This window comes from Ambystoma mexicanum, chromosome 4p (assembly GCF_040938575.1).
Source record: "Ambystoma mexicanum isolate Mex_15411 chromosome 4p, UKY_AmexF1_1, whole genome shotgun sequence".
NCBI lineage: Eukaryota > Metazoa > Chordata > Amphibia > Caudata > Ambystomatidae > Ambystoma > Ambystoma mexicanum.
The window spans coordinates 1,217,502,082-1,217,512,065 of NC_090927.1; positions in this window are offsets into that span (position 1 = coordinate 1,217,502,082).

The window sequence follows — 9,984 nt, forward strand, 5'->3', positions numbered from 1 at the left end:
ACCATGAAAGAACCATACCAGTAAAACACAAAGTAGAAAGAGAAGAAAGAAGAGAGTGATCAACAGTGTCAAACACAGCAGTTATGTCAACAAGGATTAAGAGAGAAGAACTTAGGGTAGAATGCAGGAAGAAGAGAGTCACAGACAGCTCCTAAAGCAAATGGAATGGTGCAGACAAAAACCAGCTTGAAAACAAGGAAGAAGAGAGTTACAAGTAATGAAATACACGACTTGAGAATGTACTGCACATTTAAGAATCTTGGAAAGGTAAGAAAGAAGAGAAATATCATGGAAATTATAGGTGAGGGAGGGATTCAGAGTAGGTTTTCTTTTAAGAATAAGAAGAATAGTAGCATGCTTAAATAACATAGGAAACACCAAAATATTATTATTATTTTTTCATTTATAAAGCACACTAAACCCGGAGGAATCAAGAAACGTAAAGACAATAGGGGTGAGGCCTTCACTGCAAAGTTAATTGAACAGCCAGGTTTTCATCGTTCTCATGAACACCCACTATGATTGTTCTGATCTCAGAGCCAGCGGGACTCCATTCCATTGTCGAGCCGCAAAGGTAGGAAAGCTTGCCCCTCTGGCTTTGGCCCTTTTGAAATTAGGTAGCATAAGCCTGTTCGTATATGCCGACATAAGGGGCCTGTCTGAATGGGCCATGGTGATCTTCTGTGAGACGTAGAGTGTGGCTGAGTTGAACAGACATCTATGTGTAATGGATAAGGTCTTGGAAATGATCAGTTCGCAAATAAGGAGCCAATGCGCTTCCTTCCTGGCACCAGAAATGTGCTCCTTTTTAGCTATTTTGAATGCAGCTGATGGCATTTTTCTGGATCACCTGTATCTTTCTAATGTTGTGTTACAAGGTGCCAGCAAACAGGGCATTACAATAGTCTAACCTTGCCCCGATGATTGCTCGTGCGATTGCGAGGTGGCTATCCTGGGAGAGGAAGGATCTGGAGGCATTGATACATTTCATAGTGTGGGCAGTAGATGTAGAAATGGCATTCACCTGATGCGTGTGTGATAGGGTGGCATCATGGCACACTCCTACGGCCTTAACTGAGGAGGAAACCTGTATTTGGATGCTGTCAATGTTGAACAATGCATATTGGGAGTTGAGTTTCTTGATTACAGTTGGTCACACCAGAAGGATCTCTGTCTATTCGTCATTCAAACAGAGGCGGTGAGTGGCCATCCAGGCCTGGATTGTCGAGTACACTTTGTTTAGGGCGTGCATTCGTCTGAGTAGATGCTGGACATGGGGAGGAGAATTTGGGTGTCATTGCATAGTTGTTGTAGGATATGCCGATGGAGTCGAGCAGATTAAATATATTGTAATGGGTGGGGGATATGCATAATCCTTGAGACACTCCGCGTGGGATTGGCTCATGTAAGCACTGACATTGTCAGCAAACACTCTCCTCTCATGGAACTGTCCTCCAGGAATAATGGAACCCAGGCCGTAGCTTCAGGTGAGAAATGGGCCGCAGTGGTGAGATGGTGTCACAAAATGTGTGGGTCAACCAGGTCGAACGCAGCTGAGAGGTCCAGATAAGAAAAGGAATGCCGCCATCTCTGAACTCATTCAGCTGGTTCTTCAAGTTGAGCAGGGACAATTCAGTGCCATAGCACAGTCTGAAGCCCGCTTGGCATGTTCCGAGGATGTGGTGGATCTCGAGAAATTGCAGAATTTGGGTGTAAGCCACTATGTCTATAATTTTCAAAAGAGAAGGGACGGTGGTGATGGGCCGATCATTGTTTGGCATGGATGGGTTAAGCAAGGCTTTCTTGATCAATGGGAGAACCCAGGCTTCTCTTTGGTTGGATGGTACTAAGCTGGTGGTAAAGGAGCTGTTGATAACGTTGGTGATCAATGGGACCAGGGGTTCTGTGCAGTCCTTGACAATGGAGGCTGGACAGGCATCACCTTTGCACCTGGTGGGTTCCAGACTCCTTAGGATGTTTAGAAGACAGGGCTGAAATTGAACAGCAGGGTATGTACAGTGATCTCAATAGCATGGACTGGTGTGTGTGCTATGGCGGGCACTGGTAGGCATTTAAGTATGGATTGTATGTGGTGAATGTTCTTGTGTAGTAAGTCTATTTTCTTCAGCATGGTATTTTGTTTTTCTGTGCACCAAGCTTCATTTTTGGTGATGGCAGGTGGAGGGGCGTCTGGGGTTTCTAGTTCTCTCAGTATGGTAAATATCTCCTGTGTGCTAGAATTGGCATTGGCAATTCTCAAGTTATATAGTTATATACAGTGGCTTTTGCCATGGTTATAGCTTGTCTATAGATATTAGCGGCCCTGGCAAACATCATTTTCTGAGTGTCTGTTGGAAAATTCCTCCAGTTAGCTTCTGCATTGCATTTTTTTGGCACAGATCTTTAGGAGCTGAAGAGTAAACCAGGCATTGGCATGTCTTGCTTGTTTGGGTTTACGGGTAGCTAGGGGTGCAACTGTGCCTACCACAGTGGTTAGTGATTTGGAGTAGAGTAGCAGGGGGGGGCTTTTGTGAGTTTGAGGGAGCTGTGGGCAAGTGTGGATGACATGGCAGCAGTGGGATGGGTTGGGTGTGTCGTGGGCAAGATAGTGAAAGACACAATGTGGTGGTCAGACCAGGGACAGGGGGTGTTGGTGCAGATAGCGATCTGGCACTTAAAGTCTGTTTTCCAATCTAGGATGCAACCTTTGTCATTGGTAGGGTCACTGATACAATGTGTAATTCCCAGTGCCCTGAGCGTGTTGGCTACAGAGGTAGCATTGATGTTGGGGGGGGGGGGTAATTAAGGCCAAGGTTCAAGTCTCCTAATAGAATTGTTGGAAAGGTGGGCTTGATGGAAGAGCCTAGTAAATGTAGGACATCCTCCTCAAAGGAGAAGATAGGGCCTGGAGGGCGATACATGGCGTGGAGGTTGAGGGTTTCCATGTGCGAGATGGCAATGTTGGTGGATAGTAGGTTACAGTTCCGATCAAGTAATGTTGTCAAGTGTCTGATGGGAAGGGACTATTTGGCAATCAAAGCTACACCGCCCCCTCTTGAGTTAGGTCTGTCGCTTCTATGTATAACATAGCCAGTGGGGATTGCTAGTGACAATGCTGGACCAGAGGCCACCTGCAACCAGGTTTCTATGATGGCCAGGATGTCAAGTTTGAGGGTGTTAATAAGATCATTCATGTCAAGGACATGTGCAGGAATGGATCTCGTGTTGATGAAGGCCCCTTCAGCAGTGTCAATTGTGTGATAGTATTGGTGGTGGTTTTGGTTACCTTGGTAGGGATGGGGGTAGCTGTGTTGGTTTGGAGGGTGTCCTGGGGAGGATAGGGCATATAAGTGCGTACCTTAGTCGTATGGTGCTCAGTTAAACCTATGGTGGCAGTCTTGGGAGCATTGCAAGGGTGGTTCAGTGCATGTGTGTATGTGCGCCTAGGTGCATGTTCCTGTTAATCCTGGGCTGGAAGCCAAGGAGGATAGGAGAGTTGCAGGCCCCGGGGTACAGCCTATAGTTTCTGTAGGAGCTGCTTGTCTGGTGTGTCAAAGGTGGGTGGAGGGTGCAATGCTCATGGACTCTATTACAGGTGGAGTGGTGTGATGTGTAGAATGATCTGTGTGTGCTTGGGTGTGGGTATGAGATCTGTGCTGCTGAGCACTTTGCAGGCATCATTTTTGGTAGGTGGCTGTGCGGCATCTGAGCAAGGGCGGATACTACTGGTTATGTGCGGGTATATAGGTGCAGGATAGGCAGCACAAGGGATGAAGGGGTTGGGTGGAGGGAGTTTACTTTGAATAGAGCAGGTGAGGCGCACAACGGGTGCATTGAGGCAAGACAGCAGGCAGCCATATGCATTGATAGCAAATGCAGGCTTACCTTCACCATGATGGAAGCTGCTGGCGACATCTAGGGGTACCTTTTCAAGATGTTGGGCCTGTGATGCGGTTCTGGCGGAGAACGACAGAGATGCTCTGAGCCATCTCACTTGGCCTTTAGATGGTGGCCTTGTGGGGTGGCCGGCGCCACCATCTGGTAGTTGTGGGGAGCCTGTGATAGGTGTGCATCGGCCAATTCGCTGATTGCTGGCGCATAGCTGCATGCTGGGAAATGTTGAACAAAGACATGAGATAAGGAATCAGAGAAGGATATATTTTAAGAATAAGAGTGGGGGGGGCGTGGCTTGGAGCTGCCACAATCGCCATGACTTCGTAGAAGCTCCTGGCTGGCCCGATGCGCGGAACATAATATCGCCGTCTCCAGACCCGGTTTTTCACCAAAAAAGGACCGCAGCGTGGAGCAAGATCTGGAGCTGTGGTACGGAGAGTGCCACACGGATCGGCGCCCAGCCTGACGCGATCGGATGCATTTGGAGCCTGGGAACCCTCAGCGGCAAGATGGCGGCCGTTTCACTGAACCACGAGAGGTGGAGGAATGGGGGATGGGCAGCCGTATGAACACGACAAGGGCTGCTGAGGAACTGTGGACCCATGCGGTATGGTAGTGCCGTAACGAGGAGTGCCGTGTGCTAGCAACCCTCCAGCCAGTCCCGGGAGGCTGGGGGCACTTAATATCTCATGGACGGAAGGCTCCTGGAAGACGCTCAACAGCGGAGCAGTGAGGATCTCTAACGGGTGGGAGGAGGACTCGAGAATCCCTGGGCTCTTCGCTTGCACTTCGGAGGATCCTGCCCGAGCATTAACCCACATCCCTGGTCCAGATTGCTGTAGGGGAGGAAAAAAGGCTGTAGAGGGGGCACTGCACGCTCCGAGCCAGGGATCGGAGGCTGTGGCGAACGGCGTGATTGCGAAACCATACTGCTGCGCGTTAGTGCGCAGGTAAAAATCGGGCTCGCCGGGCCCCCCGCAGGCTTGGAGATTGGAGGAATAAAGCGAACACGGCAGTACTGCGGAGACCCTGGACCCCTCTGGCTCACTGTCGCCCCTCACCCGGCAGCAGAATAAACAAGCGTAAAGAGTGCCAAGGGGGGGACTCAGAGTCTAATCAGGGGCAAGGATGTCTAGAAGCGGGAAGATGTCAAAGCAAACAGACATTGCAGCATTGATGGCCAATGCCCCGACCGAACGCTCCAAGAAAGGGGAAACGCCCGAGACTCTCCCAGGTGAAAAGAACTCCACCAACGAGGCATCGGCGAATAATGCAGCACAAATGGTAACTAAGAATGACCTGTAGGAACTGCTCACGGCACTGACGAAGGAAATTCATAAAAGCACAGAAGAAGTAATCCAAAAAATAAACCCCCTGGACAAGAGAATGATTGAGGTGGAGAGAAGGACAGCAGAGCTCGAGTCAGAAGTCTGCTACCTGCGGTTTGAAGGTGAGATCGGCAGGGATAGAATCAGAGCTCTGGAAGAAAGGTGCAAACTTTTAGAAGCGAAACAAGAAGACGCTGAAAATCAATCACGGAGAAACAACATTCGCATCCGGGGGATACCAGCATCCATACCGGACACAGAGCTAAGAAACAACGTCTCCCAACTGCTTCGATTCATCATAACCCTGCCGGACGAGTCATCCCTGGAGTTGGACCGGGTGCACAGGGCGGTTCGGAGGTCGACTTCCAACTTTCCCCCAGATGTACTGGTAAGGGTTCATTTCTACCAAATCAAAGAACAAATCATGAACGAAGCAAGACAAATGGGCGAAATAACATTCCAAGGATCCAACATCACACTATATCAAGATTTGGCAAACTCCACGCTCCAGAAACGCCAAGCCATGAGAACATTAACGGAGTGGCTGAGGGGGAAAAAGATTACCTATTACTGGGGATTCCCAACGTCAGTCAGGTTCACTTGGGAGGGGACTCAGAGACAAATCCGTTCACAGAAAGAGGCTGACAAATTCATGGGCATCAGACAAACAGATGGAGGATCAGACTCTGAGGAACCGTCCCAATCTCAACACAACAAACCTTCCGATGGAGAGTGGTCAAAACCTGCATGGCGACGCAGACCCCGGGGGCCACCTAGAAAAAGCTCTGTTCCTGACTGATATTTAACTACGTACATCCATAAAATCCCCAGATGATAGAGCTTTTACAACAGTATGAACTAACTGAAAATAGGCAAGATGGATGGATCCTTGGGTCCAAATAAAGATGAGAGTCCCACGTTGGAGCTCGCGCTCAACAAGGCACAGGAATCGACACCCCTAGAAGGGGGGCACACGGCAGTTTTTTTCTAAGTTTACAGTTGACTCGGTGGCCCAGTTGGCCAAGATATGCGCATCGGCGCCACCAGTTCCCGGTGGCAGTAGGACAATGTTCATCCTACATGTTTGTTCTATAGGGTGAGTGTGGGGGGGAAAAGGGACTTTCGAAAGACAAATGGAGACCCTGGGTCTAGAGGCCCCTGCTGTTCAGCCCGGGACTCAAAAACATCACGACAGGTCAACAACAGCAATATCGAAACATTACAAAACATCGGAGCTACTTCAGCTATGGAGAATCATTCTCAGCAGACGGAAATAAACTCACACTCAGAGGGAAAAAAGGAATAAGAGAATATGGCTGATACAAGTGCAATAACAATTCTCTCATGGAATGTTCAAGGGCTCAACTCGCCACGGAAGCGGAAATCCGTAGAACACAGGTTGGGTCAATTAGCGGGAGACATTGTGTTGCTTCAAGAAACTCATTTACTGCAGGAAGACGAACACAGAGTAAGATTTAACAGGTACAAAAAGGCAAATTTTGCCACCTTGGGTTAAAAAAAAAGGGGAGTGGCAATACTCTTAAGCAATAGGATACCCCTAACAAAAGTCACCATAAAAAGAGATCCTCCTACACAAAGGGATGTTTGAGAAGCTCCCAATCACTATAGCGTCAATTTATGGCCCCAACTCTGCTCAAGCTGCCTTCATCACAAATTTAGTCCCAACCATTTTAGCATTCCAAGAAGGGCATCTGATCATGGGCGGAGACTTCAACTCAATGCCAAATCCCCAGATGGACAAGACCCTTCCGCTCACTAAAACTGACTATACACAAGTGCTCTCACTAGCCAAGCTACTCAGGGAAACAGAAACAGTAGACGCCTGGAGGCTGTTCAACGGGACCCTAAGAGACTACTCCCATTATTCTCAGGTGCATAAAGGCTACTCAAGAATCGACCTTATCTTGATCTCGGGGGTCATTTACCCATGTTTGGAAGCAACAGCAATACACACCTGTATGATCTCGGATCACGCCCCAGTGTCTGCGAAAATAGCTATGTCGGGGCAAAAGCTACCAGCACAGAGACACTGGAAACTGAATGACGCTTTGCTATTGGATGAATGCATTAAGATGGAAATAGAGAACACAATAGTCAACTACTTCAATGAAAACACCACAGAGACCTTGCCCATTAACATCATCTGGCATGCAATGAAGGCAGTTGTCAGAGGCTCTCTAATCAGTGCGGTGCGGAACAACGAAGGGTCTCTAATATAGCCGCAACCAGACTGGAGGAGAAGGTGAATCACTTGGAGACTGACCTGAAAAGACGATACTCCAGAAAGGCCGAGAGAGAGCTAAGAAAGGCCAAAACAGCCTTAGAAATGCACTGCGCTGACCGCACTGCTAAATCCTTAGCCTTTACAAAACAGTTCTATTATATGAAGGGGAACAAAGCAAATAGAGTATTAGTACAAAAATTGAAAAGGACCCAAACCAGAAACAACATCCTCACAATAATTGGGGCGGATGGCAAAGCCCTCTACACCGATGCGGACAAAATGGCGGAATTATCGAGATACCATTCAGAAATCATGAGAGGGTACAGTGCTAGATAACTTACCAAAGTATCTACAGTTCATACCCAAACAGAACGCGAATCAGCTGGAGCACCTAGAGAGGCCTATCTCGGCGGAGGAAATAATCGACGCCATCAAATCATTGAAACCCACGGCTCCTGGACCCGATGGCTTATCCGCATCATTTTATAAGAAGTTCCGTAGGCTCCTGGTCCCTCAGCTGGTGGAACTATTCAACTACTTCCTGACATCTGGCTACGTCTCCAGATCTATGGCGGAATCATTGACAGTTCTACTGCACAAACCCGGAAGGGCTCCTGAACTAGCTGCCTCCTACCGCCCGATCACGCTTATGAACAACGACGGTAAGATTTTTGCTAAAGTGCTGGCAGGCAGGCTGGGCACGGCTCTACCGGGCCTAATTGACAGTGATCAGATAGGGTTTATACCTGGGAGAGGGACGCATGAGAATATTTGAAGAACAATAGACATTATTGAACATGCCCACAGGTCTGGGGACGGAATGGCAGTGATTTCATCAGATGCTCATAAAGCATTCGACATGATGGATTGGGGGTACATGCGGGCGACCCTGGAACATTTCGGATTCGGCCCAAACTTCATCAAATGGGTCATGGCCAATCACCAAATTCCCTCAACACAATAAAGGGTTAATGGCAGAAGATCCGAGGCAATACAGATATCAAGGGGCACCAGACAGGGGTGTCCACTGTCCCCACTAATTTTTGCTCTATCTATGGAGCCCTTTGCCGTGAAGATTAGGCAGAATACCAGGATAAGGGGGGTCCAAATAGGGGGCCAGGAATATAAAATTGCGCTATATGCGGATGATGTTTTAATAACAGCATCGAACCTGGCAACATCCCTTGATTCCCTATGGAAGGAAATTGACGAATTTGGAGTATTGTCAGGGTTCAAAATTAACCTAGATAAATCATCAGCCCTAGCGATCAAGTCACTAAACTGGAAAGAGCAGCCCTCCGCCCGTTAATGCCTATTCCATGGGAAAGAGAGGCGATAGATTACTTAGGGGTGAGAATTACTAAGGACACGGCCCAACTATACACCGCAAATTTTCCGCGACTGATTACAAATCTTAAGAATGACCTAAAATCCTGGTCCTCCAAGGAAATTTCCTGGTTCGGCCGTATCTCAGCCATAAAAATGAACTTTATCCCCAGATGGATATACTCCTGCACCGCAATACCGACCCATATCCCAGGCCCGGTACTGGTGGACATGCAAAAGAAACTGCAGGGATTTGTCTGGGGTGGGAAAAAGCCGCGCATCAGTAAACAAGTAATGATGCGGGACAAAAACCAGGGGGGATTGGGGGTCCCAGACATAGCCAGATACACTTTTGCAGCTCAACTATCACATGCCTTCTCGTGGGTGCAAGAAGAGGATCCCCAAAATGGATGCAGATAGAGGAGTCCTGGTGCCTGGGCAGCCCTGCGGACCTCCCGCACCTACCAGAAAGGAAAATGCAGGCTAACACAGGCCCTCTGGCTGCTACAATCACAACAGCCCAATGTTGGAAAGCAGCGGCTCGGAAGTGGGGTGGTAGGGGCACGCTGGGCCCTCTATCCCCGATTTGGAACAACCCAGAGTTTTCGCCAGGCTGTAGCCCCAATAATTTCCAGTCTTGGAGGGAGGGCGGATTACTTAAAGCGGATGACTTTCTGGAGGAGGGCATGCCCATCACATTTGAAAGATGCAAAGAGAAATTTGGGGTGGAAGAGAGGGAAAGGTTTCATTACACCCAAATAAGACATTGGTTATCTAATAGGGCAGTTTGCGAGAAATGCTCGAGAGAGCTAACGGCTCTGGAGAGCACCTTACAACCCCTACAAAAAGAAGCAAAATATCTACACTGTACCGTCTCCTGGACAGGGCAGACCCCAAGAAAAAAAAAAAAAACATGACTGAGTGGGAGAGGGACCTGGGACGGGAAATAGTGGTGGAGGAATGGGCAAAAATATGGACCAGACTGCATAAAAGCTCACAATGCATCACAAACAGGGAGGGCGGCTACAAATTTTGCTATAGATATTATGTGACCCCGGTCCAAATCAACAGAGCTAATCCACATCTCTCGGACCAATGCTGGCGGGGCTGCGCCACCCCCGGTTCATTATTTCACATGATATGGACCTGCCCAAAGGCGGAGGCATACTGGAGGGAGGTTATTAAACACAT